Source organism: Sitophilus oryzae, unplaced genomic scaffold, assembly GCF_002938485.1.
Source record: "Sitophilus oryzae breed Bouriz unplaced genomic scaffold, Soryzae_2.0 scaffold_1536_pilon_pilon, whole genome shotgun sequence".
Taxonomy (NCBI): Eukaryota; Metazoa; Arthropoda; class Insecta; order Coleoptera; family Curculionidae; genus Sitophilus; species Sitophilus oryzae.
In genome coordinates this window covers 1418204-1430017 of record NW_022146210.1, presented here as the reverse complement: position 1 = coordinate 1430017, position 11814 = coordinate 1418204, and the positions used below count along the sequence as shown (strand labels likewise).

The 11814-nt window shown below is 30.0% G+C and overlaps 2 long non-coding RNA genes across 3 annotated transcripts; both read left to right on the top strand.

Moving 5' to 3' along the window:
- The first annotated feature begins 435 nt into the window (after positions 1-435).
- On the top strand, positions 436-1304 carry LOC115878884. Its single transcript, XR_004049638.1, has 3 exons — positions 436-490; positions 561-801; positions 871-1304. It is a non-coding gene; the product is annotated as an uncharacterized LOC115878884 (long non-coding RNA).
- A 5840-nt stretch (positions 1305-7144) lies between these two features.
- LOC115878871 lies at positions 7145-9195 on the top strand. 2 transcript variants are annotated; one of them, XR_004049623.1, is made up of 5 exons: positions 7145-7369; positions 7592-7748; positions 8048-8180; positions 8713-8848; positions 8944-9195. It is a non-coding gene; the product is annotated as an uncharacterized LOC115878871 (long non-coding RNA). The 2 variants fall into 2 exon arrangements; XR_004049622.1 differs by having other exon boundaries at positions 8042-8180.
- The last annotated feature ends 2619 nt before the right edge of the window (positions 9196-11814 follow it).

The window sequence follows — 11814 nt, the reverse complement described above, 5'->3', positions numbered from 1 at the left end:
GTTTTAGTATTCCCATTCACGTATAAATTAAGTAAATTCATTCTGATTTAAACTGTTTTATTCTCTATATTTTTATAAAATTTCAAATCAAACTTATAATAATTTTTATTTAGTTTACTGGTCTTTGAGATGAATGAATTGATAATGCTAAAGTAGTGCCGGTTCCAGTCTGGCGTTATTTTAGGGTTTTCTTTTCACTGTTGTAAGAGATGGAATAAGGGACCATTTCTTTTTTAAATTGTGCTCTGCCCCATTAAATGTTTCTCTGCTCGATCGCTGTATCTAAACTATTTTGCACAACTCTCTATCTTATCTAAACTAATTTTTCCTAATAATCTCATGTCAAAGCGATAGAGCTCTTTCAAAATATAAAATTTACCCTGGATGGACAGCCAGCACTGAGGGGGAGGGACATCCTTCTCGACGTCTAATCGGAATGGTGGGATGGGCCGTAGTCCAGCATATTCAGCCTAGTGTCAGTGTTAGTGAGGTAAGTCCGAACACACATCTGTCCATTTCTTTTTCATAAATCTAATTCAAAAATATTTCTATCTTTTCAGAACTATGATCGTGTACGCAGCGCGTGCTATTTGTGAATTTAGTCGGTCTGTGGTTTTAGATGTCCTGCTGCTAAAAAGTAATTCCAGGTTCTGTCGATCCTGATGACGCGTTAAATGGGATTCCCCAGGGACCGTCCGTAGTTCCTGAGGAACCAGGGGCGTCCTTCTGCCCCCGCGGTGTGACGACGCTGCTTTTTACGCCGTGTGGCAGGAATCGCCAGTGAAAGAATGTGGAATGGAGGTGAGTTGAATTTATTTGGACTTTTTGGACGCGGGCATCTTTACTGATCTTTTTTTATCGTTGTTTCAGTATGCAGATGAAGAGGAAATGTAGAAGAACCATTTCTAAAGCATAATTATAACGGTCGCGTCGGTTCGTGGTTCTGGAGCTGTTCTAAGGCTTTTCACAGCATTTTAAGGTCACACTTTTTATTTGCGTTCATACTTTCTTTGATTCGAATCATATATAATCCTTTGTATTTCTTGTCGTTTGTAAAAATCACAAGAAATAATATCTTTAATTTTTTTCGAGGTGTCTATTTCTCAAAATAATTTAAAACCAATTTGACTTTTACTCAGTTATGCTTAATTTATTATTAAAACACATTTTTTTTGCTCAAAGTTTAATGAAATGTGTGCCAGGAAATCGGATCTTCAATTAACCATTTTCTTTATTTCAAGTATTTTTATAACAAACATTATTATTTTTTATATTTTTATCTAGTCTCGGTAGTGTTGAATGGGGAATGCTAAGGTAATTGAGGTTCACAGCCTTCTTACTTTGGTGTTTTCTGTTTAGTGTTATTTGAGATTAGATTATTTCTAAAATCATTTTTATTTTCTGTAATTTCAAACTAAATTTAATCACTCTATTCTAGTCTCTGTAATGTTGAATCGAGAGTGCTAAGCCAATGGAGATTCCAAGTCTTCCATTGTTTTAGTGTTCTCTTTTTAGCATTATTTGGGATTAGGTTCATTTTAAAAAATTCTAGAGGACATAATTTTTATTTTCTGTAATTTTAAACTAAATTTCAAACAATAACCACTCTATTCCAGTCTCTGTAATAGTTTTCTGTAGGACATTGTCATAGGATTAAATCTAATTTTTAATTAATACAGATTTATCTCGTTAAAGACACCCTAAATTTTTCTTGTTACCTATAGTAGTAAATCTATAATTTTTGTGGCCTTGAGATGTCCGATGTGCAAGGTCTCAGTCGTAGTACCTTCTTCACTAACTGTTGCCTTAAGGTACTCTTGTCCTTAAGGCTGTTTCTGAGGAGGCACGACGATTGGTGCAGGCCTGGAACGAAGATTTTCTGGAAAAGGACAGTAGGATGGAGAGCATGGAACGAGATAAAATCAGGTATGTTATAAGATTTATTTCTTTTTTTATTATTTTCAACTAACGTATTTTTTCTGTTGTTTCAGGTTAGTGAGCGTATATTTTTGTACAAGGGATGCACATCGTGGGGAGTGCTCTGCAAAAAACGTAAGTTTTTTTAAAAATATTTTCGTGGTTATTTTTCCTGGTTTATTTGGTTGTTCGTTTATTTCCCTGGAGATGGCGTGAGCGCGGTCCTGCAGGAGCTAAAGTCACCTGTGGGGCCCCTCACAGAAGCGAAGCAGAGTGTCGAGTCGACCTCTACCGGGGCTAAAGACCCCTGTATGAGCGTCCTCACAGAAGCACGTTGGGTTGAGATCCGCAGGGGCTAACGTCCTCTGTGGAGGCTCCTCACAGAAGCAAAGAACATGCTTTCCTCTCGAAAGCAGCCGAAGTCCATTGGGTTGTCACGTCTATCGGTTTTTTTATTGGGTTGTTATGTCTATCGGTTTTTCTTAATTTGATGTTCTTATATTTAGCTCTGTTCATATTCTCTAAGTCAAATTAAAATCTTGAAAATCTCTAACAGTTATTTTTATTTTTTTAAATTTAACATGTAGGTGTAGGTGATTTTCTTTAACTTCTTAATTTTTTTAACTCACTTTTATTTTATTATTACTATTTTTGAGTAAACGCATGTCAATATCTAGCAGTTCGATAACTAAATGTTTAATACAAATAGTCTAAATTGTCTAAATTTATTTTTATATTTCCAATTCAAGTTCAGAAAAATTCTAGGCCCCAGAAAAAATGAATCAATTTTTTTAAGTTGTGTAGTAGAGATTTTTATGACTTTCTAGGCCACTATTAGTTTTAGTATTTTCTGTAATTTTAAACTAAATTCAAATAATCATCCTATTCTAGTCTCTGTAATGTTGAATCGAGGGTGCTAAGATAATGAGGATTCCAAGTCTTTTATTGTTTTAGTGTTTTCTTTTTAACGTTATTTGGGATTAGATTCTTTGTGATTTATACTATTTCAAAAAAAAAACTTTTATTAACTATAATTAATTAATATCATTCTTCATATTATCTTAGTCAAATTGAAATCTAGAGAATGTCTAAAAGATTTTTTTTTATTTTCTTAAATTAAACGTGGAGGTGTAGGTAACTCTCTATAACTTCCTAATTTTTTAACTCACGTTCTTTTACTTATTACTACTTTAGAGTAAACGCATGTCAATATCTAAGCATTTCCATAACTAAATTTTCAATACAAATAATCTAAATGTTTTAAATTTATTTTTGTATTTTCAATTCAAGTTCGGGTATGATTCTAGGGCCTAGAAAAAAGGAATCGAGTTTTTTAGTAGCCCAGTAGAAATTTTTAGGACTTTTTGAGGTCATCATTAGTTCAGGTTTAAATTTTTGAGGTCCAAAACTTAACAGGGTCATATCTAAGTTTGGTTTATTTTCTTACAAGAGTAGGTCTTGGCGCTCTACAAAGACTGATAGCCTCTATGAGCTTCCAGTTTGAGTCGACATCTTCAGATAATTTTTGTAGGGTTCTTGTGTCTTATACGTTCGCGCTGGTAGAAGATATACTTTGTTTGAAGCTGTATACAACAGGTCAGCGTCATGTCGGAGCCAAATTGATGTCTACACAATCTCTATGTATCTGGCAGTCTTTTTTTTGTTACTATATTTTACAGGTATTGGTATCAGCCTTAGACACTATTACAGCAGCCAGTTTGAGTCGATGCCTGCAGAATATTTTTGTGGGGTTCTTGTGTTTCATAGGTTCACATGGGTTGAAGTTCTACTACGTTTGAAGCAAGAATGGGAATATAATGATTCATAAGTACGAGGCTTCCCAGGAACTACTGCAGCCTACTTGATTCAACGCCTTTAGAAAATTATTGTATAGTAGATTGAACATCTACTTTGTTTGAAGCTGTATGCAACAGGTTAGAGAGTCATATCGAAGTCAAATTGAAGTCTACACAATTTCTATGTATGTATATGATACTCTTTTGTTGCTCCTATTTTTTTACAGAAGTAGTTCAAGATGCTCTTGTACTATCAGTCTTTGTATGAGTCTCCAAGGAACCACAGCAGGGTCATTTTGAGTAGATATCTTTAAGGTCATCTGAATGTCTTCTGAACAGGTTCACATTGGCTCATGTTCAGTGTTTCAATTTTTTCAGCTCCAAGCTCTTCAGCGACTAACGTTCTCTGTATGAGCTGCACTGTAGGTATTGTGGATTGGTTGTTGCATATCCTTTTTTTCAGGGCGCTATATGTGGAATTTTTGGGAGGGTAGTGTTGAGTGCTGGGTGAAGATATCAGAGAGATTTTGAATATGAAAAAAATATAGAGTGTAAAAAATATATAGTGATATATACTGCAGGTAAGAAAGGGAGACGCGATATCCCCAAAGCTGTTTACGGCAAGACTAGAAGAAATCTTCCGTCAACTGGACTGGACCAATAAAGGATTAAAAATTGATGGTGAATATCTTAACAATCTAATCTAAGAGAAGAATCTAAGATTCGTTGATGACTATGTCTAATTGCCAATAGTCCTGAAGAACTACAAGCCCAAATTAACGAACTGAATACAGCCAGCAGTAAAGTAGGTCTCAAAATTAATGTATCTTCTACAAGCAAAAACTAAAGTAATGTACAACGCACTAGTAGACAGAAAAGACATTCTAATAAATAGCACAACACTAGAAATAGTAGAAGATTAAATATATTTGGGACAACTAATACAGAGCTCGGGATCTCTACCACCAGAAATCAACAGAAGAATTAAGTTAGCATGAAGTACTTCTGGAAGAAAGTCAATAATATTCAAATCCAGAATGCCACTTTATCTAAAGAAGAAAACATTCGACCAATGTGTACTACCAGTCATGACCTAGGCAGGCGAAACCTAGACAATTAAAACGAACATTATAAGAAAACTGCAGGTCGCACAACGCTCAATGGAACGAAATATACTGGGAATAACCAAGAAAGACCATAAAAGAATAGAGTGAATACGAAAAAAGACCCTCAAAAGTCAAATCCCTCAAGTGGCAATAGGCAGGATACCTGGCAAGGACGGACAACAGATGGGTCAGAAAAATTATAGCATGGTACCCACAAGGAATTAAGGGACCTAAAAGACCATGATATTAGGAAATAAGCAGGGATAACTTGAGCTAGCATAGCCAACAATGGGCCCAACCACAAAGAGATTACCTAAATATATGAGGGAGGCTACACCATACTGTTTGTTGAACAATCTGTTGATGATGACTACAGGTAAGAAAGTATCTTCTTACAGCTTCATAATTTTCTAGGTTTTTAAATATGTTTTTTTTATTTTTTAGATAAAACCATCTGCATCGAAACTGAAGTGTACAAATAAAATATATTGGATGTCTAAGTAAGAAATTTTATGGAAAAAAAACGTATAAATATATGGCAAATTTGTGAGTTATTTTGGTAAACCATAATATTTATTATTATAAGACAAAATTCTAGTTTATAATATTTGTATTTTTATAGTCGTTATATCAATACTAATACTTTTTTCTTTTTCGTGTCAAACTTCTAGGGAATAATTATCGGAAATCTGAATCCAATTATATCTTCCTTCACCATAAAGTCAAGAAAATCTTGGAAAATGGAAAAAATTAATATTTGGACATGGATAGGAAGAGAAGATAAAATTTTAAGATATTAGTAGCAGCTGCAAAATTATGTTGGTTTTTGAAATAACTACTCGCTACGGTGAGAACAACAATTATTACTTTATATTATTTTTTAACCTCTTATTGTTACCTTTTCTTAAGATTTTATATGAGTATATTATTAAACTCTTCAAGTAACTAATGTTTATTTAATATTTCAGGTTAAAACTATGTTGGATGTTCCTTCTTGGCAAGAATTTGAAGATTGGATGCAGTTGTGAAGCGATGGACTTACAAAAAATAGGTAAGCATTTCGTTAACTTATCTTGTTTCTCTTTAGTGTCGTAACTATAGAGTAAAGCTGTAACCATGTGGTAATACCGTATGATAAAAAAAACGGCGTCCAGTTGGCTTGGAAATGAATATCAATGACATTCCCCGTTTATAATTTCACATGTAAAATGACAGTGATTTTCATTTCATAGCCATCGCTGACGCCGTTTTTTTTTCGATCTTATGGTATATAAGAAATTATACAGTGGGAAAATTTGCGGTGACCGTGCAGTTCTAAAAATTTTTCTAAAATATACAGGAAAATTTAAAAGAAAATGAACAAATCTCAACAACTTTTTTTTGCGCAAAAAGCCTCATAGACGTGTTCCTGGGGTCGACATATACCACTCCTAAAAATATTTACACTTATTTAAGGCTCACCCTGTATAGGACTGTATTTTCAAACAATTTATTAAAAAAAAACTGTTAAAAATTTTTAAAAAATACTCTGTATATTTCTTATTCATTCCATCATGCCTAGTATGACGTTTTTTTTAATTAATCACTACTTTTATTGTGACTTCCCCTGATTTATAGCAGAGATGACATTGTGTTTTATCACAGAATAGATGAGAATTATTCTTTATACTGTGGGTTTACTATGTTATCTGTGATTGTAGTAATTTTTTTGGAAGTAATCATAAACAGTAGTCAATATAAAACTAAAAAAATGGAAGTAACTAAGTTATTGAGTTTTTAGCGAAATACCAACTTTTTATATGAATATTTCTATTTCTCAAAGCATATCAAATGCCGTACTTTAGAGTTGTTCATTATTGTACACTATTTAAATTAATTTTACCTCGTTGAAGAATCTTTAAGAATCGCAGAATATATTAACAATTAATTTATTCAAATATTTACTTTATTTAACTCTAAAATAAGAATATTTAGCAGCTTTTTCAACCAAACTTTTAAATTAATGCTTTAATTTTACGTTCATAGATGGCGCACTTTAAATATTTACCGGCAAACAGATTTCTATATTTTATATCTCGAGTGCCACCTATGTTGTGATAGTGGTACTAAAATTATTGTAGCGACATCTGTTTATTACTTTCTGAACTAACGCATAGTCTGGTGCCCTCTATATATCAAAAGCCAAACTAATACTGCGTTGGCGCCATCTATGTGAATTTCTGAGAACTTATTTTCCGTCTCTGTCTAAGTTTTCTCACTCGCACTCGTTGCATCCTTTTTTAGCGTTTTCTCTGTCTCTCTCACACTCATTAAAAAATTCTTGCCTGTCGTTTTGGAACATAAACAAAACAAAGTTGATATAAAAAATTAACATTTAATTTTATAGAGTTAAAAAATGTTAATACATAGGCAGACAACCGATAGATATATAGTTATATAATACACGAAGCACATCATCTGCAAAACTTGAGAATAACGCAGTTAGTTGAAAATATATTTAAACAGTAATAATTAAGGAAAAAAAATCATTCCTTGGAATGTTTATCTCATGTAAGAGTTCACTTTCTCCTCATTTTTTTTTAAAGTTGACTCAAAATTTAACACTCGCGTAGTACACACTATAAAATATAAAACATAATACTCTTCATTGCAATGTTGTAATTGTCTTATAAAAGATTTGAACTGTAGAGGTACATAAGTTTAATATAAAGTCATTTGGTTGGTTTAATACACATTTATTACAGCATATCTATATCTTTTATTGTTTTATAGGGATCATTCTAATACTTACAAAGGATTCTGGGCTATAATAGAATGCAATTTTCTTAGAAGAAAGCAACCGTATCTTTCAAAGACGAATGAAGTTACGTAGGAAGTCTGTGGTAGTTTAATAGAACTTGGGATCAGTCAATCATTGATTCCGTTTAAGGTAAGTAAAAGAATGTATAACCATAGGTGAAGCAATATATTTTGAGTAAAAGCATTATTTATTTCAGTCGTAGTGAAGTTGTTAATTAAAATCAATTCTAGTATCTTGGCAGTATCATTTATTCAAGCTAATTACTGATTTATTATAATATTTTCTTACTTAATTGACTACCTTTATGTATTTGCTCGAATGCTGTAATTATAAATATATATAAATTCTTTAATATCTATTTTTATATTTGTTTATGTCTATTATGCCGATTTTAATATTTATAATATTTTTTTATTTCTGAGGAGTAGGTATAAAATTGGAGTAATTTTCTATGGATACAAGGAAGAAGGCAAAATGCTACATAATATCTTCACAAAATTCCATAAGATCCTCCTGGGGAATTATTTATATTTGCAAATCAAATGATGGACCATCAAACAGGTAAAGATTTCTTACTTTTATTACAATTTAAATAAGCAGTTGCTTTGTGTAAATGTTGAAAAAATGCATCATAAATCTATGATAATATTTTAGTGATAAAAATAACATATTTAGTATTGCATAATTGCATTACTTGTAAATTTGTATTTGAAAGCACACTTAAATACAAATACATCCAATTTGCTTTAAATATAACGTGTATTGTTGGTTGCATATACAGTCAGGGGTTTAAAAAAATATATTTCCAGATATTAAATATTTCTTTAATTTTTTATGATTTAATATTTTTCTTTTAAAAGTTAGATATCAAAAGCCAACTGTGTATTATATATCTATTTTATTACATAAAAACAACATGAATTATCTAAGTTAAATATCAAAACTTACAGACCAGAGCAACTACCTATTTCATAGTATGTTGAAGAGTAATATAAGAAAAATTATTAAATATTATTTATCCTTCCCTCCATTGCCCATAATAAAATAATACTCTTATGTTATTATTTATATATTATAGTATATTTATTTGTAGGACTCCATAATTATTGAGGGTTGTCTAATGAAATGGTTAATGGAATAAGAAACAGTCAAAGGACAATGATTGGCTCAGCATATTTATTCAAACAGCAGAAGATATAGTGTAAACATTGTTGAACAAGTGACTAGAGGTAAATATTCTGTGAATATTACTGCAAAAAACAACCAGCAATAAAAATAACCGTTATTTACTAAGTATTATTGCCTAAACTATGAATTTGAATAGAAAAACATACTGATTTGAGAAAAAAATTGCCGTTGTCATTCACCATGTCCAGGCCAACTTTTGTCTCTAACGGACGAGTTACGCCAACACTTCGCTTATCTATTGGTGGAAATGTAAAATGGCAGCTGGTATAACACCTTGTATGAATTATTAGTAACTCCAAAGAAGTATTTACATAATTTAAAACTGGGAAGAAGCTCATTAAAGACCAGTTTAGGCTGCAGTAGTACCAGGACCTTTAATTGGCTTCCACAACACAGTGAACTTTCAAAATTGGTAAGTTTTAACAAATCATATTCTTTTTTTTTTTGAATTTTGGTTTGAAATGAGAAATATTTATTATTTACAATTTAATATTTATAGATATATATACACATACATTTTAATAGGTATTGTTATGGATTGTGTGGCTCCACTAATTTAAACTCACGATTAAATGCTTAACGAATTTATTTTCTCTACTATATACACCACATAAATTAACTATTTTAAAAAAATCCTCAACCAATTTGTCAACATTTTGCTATTCAAAACTAACCGTTATTTTAGATAGCGACTGCTTCTCGAATGTTTGAAAAATCATCTTTAAACTTTTTTTTTTATTTAAAATTAATCTAATTTTGAATTTTCCTATTTATTTTAATGTTTTATTTTTATTTCTTCTGTTTTTTTCTTATGTTGTAATATAAAGTTAAACAGTTGTTAAAAATCTGCAAATGAGTTACTACTGTGCATACGTTTGAGGAATGTCAAGAAATGTTTTGAATGAAACGATAGTGAAAAACTTGTCCACAAATGTCAATTTCAAGATACAATCGATAGTACTAAGATTGATTGGCCTCCATTACCATTATTCTATAAAAATGGTAAGTTATTTTTATTATTTTTTATGGCTGCAATCTTTGTATTTAACTGCAAAATTGTAGGCTTCAAATTCAAAATAAAATATGTTTGAGATTGAAAATATATTAATATATTTTTTTCAATCTTTGTAGTTATTTACAAATTTGTATCAGACAATTTTAATTTTATTTGGGTATGTTTTCTTTTTGTAAAAATCTATGAATATTTGACCAATATTAAAGAAGTTACTATTTGCGTTTTTTAATATCTACCTAACATATTAATAAAAACACATATTTTTTTTATTACAAAATGTGATGAAACTGGACTTTTAAAAAAATTTACTTATTTTATTTTTTGTATTTTTAGTAAGCAATACAAATTGGTATTAATGGACGTTTTGACAGCTGTTTCCAGTCCAAGTTCCAGTTTTATAATGGAAAATCTTTTTTAATGGACACAGAAAAATGCCATTTACTGGATTGACTTCAACACCTGTTGCCTTTTAATAATGGTAATAAATAATAAAAAAAAAAAAATTATTAAAATTTAAACAATCTTAATAAGAAATATAAATTTTCTTTTTTTTTTTTTTTTTTTTTTTTTTTTTTTTTTTTTTTTTTTTTTTTTTTTTTTTTGTGAACTAAAACAATAATAAAAAAGACTTAAAAGCGGTACAAAATAAAACACAGACACTGTATTTACTGGTTGCATATCAGCGTTCTTGGAAAAAATGCATAGTTTTTAAAATCTTTTTTTACTAATTATTGCAAGTTTTCCACTAAGATACACGCAATAAAATTTTACAAACCGAGATAAATATATAGTTGATTTTTTTTACTTTGGATATTTTTAGTAAAGTAGATACCTTATTTAATATTTTTTTTTCGATCATTTAAAACCGCAAAAATATATTAATTTATAAAATTATTTTTTATTAAGAAAAATTAACTAATTTAAGTCTATCTAAGATCTTTATTGTTATTGTTTGTTTAATATGACTTATTTTGAATTTATATAAAAAAATAGCTATATATTTTTTTACAAAAATTTGAAAAAAAAAAAAAAAATTAAAAATTGATATAAAAAAATTATTTAATATTTTTTTCAATTTTTTTTTAGTATACAACGGTACAAATGCTGTTAGGAAGTTAACAAGTAGTACTAGTTGCAGATAATATATTATGGTGGACATCAAAAAGCTTTAAACGGAATGAAACTTGCAGGAAAAATAAAGGAAAACCATTTTAGACTGTATACGTAATAGTTGTTAGAGTGGATGCAGTCCTCCATCAATGGTAAGTTATTTATCTCTTTATTAAATTTCTTTTACAAGGTTGAAAATTATGATAAATTTAGTATGAACAAACTGACGTCATAATTTTTTTTTTATTTAATTTTTTTTTGTACTTTTAGTGAGCTGAACAAATTGATGGTAATGGACATTTTGACAGCTGCTGTCCAACTCAACGAACAAGTTGCAGCTTTTGAAGAAAAATTTTGATGCGATACAGAAAAATGTCAGTCGTTTCAGGATGTAAAGTTAATAGAACCAGGGTAGGGCTCGACATCCGTTGCCTTTTAAATAATGGTAATGTTTATTTTTGATCATTTATTACAGAGATTTTTTCATATAAACTGGTTCATTAGACAGTTTTTTACTGTATATAATTTTCTAAGTCTGATAAAACTAGTTTAAATTTGGGACTAAATTTCGGACTTTAAAGACATTTTAATGGACTAGTTAGGTGAAATACCCTGTATATATATATTTCATAAAATTGGCAATGATAAGCTTGAAAATTCAGTCAAATAATTAAATTTTGCAGAGTATTCATACTCTGCAGTATTGTACAGTGTTGAGCATTTTATTTTGTTTTTTTTTTTTTTTTTTTTTTTTTTTTTTTTTTTTAGAAGCTAGAACATTCATTAAAAAAGAATAAATTATAAGTTTAGCTCAAGTTTTAATGTGTATTTTTTAAATGGAAGACCTTTATACATTAAAAGATATTAGGTGGCAACCCTCAG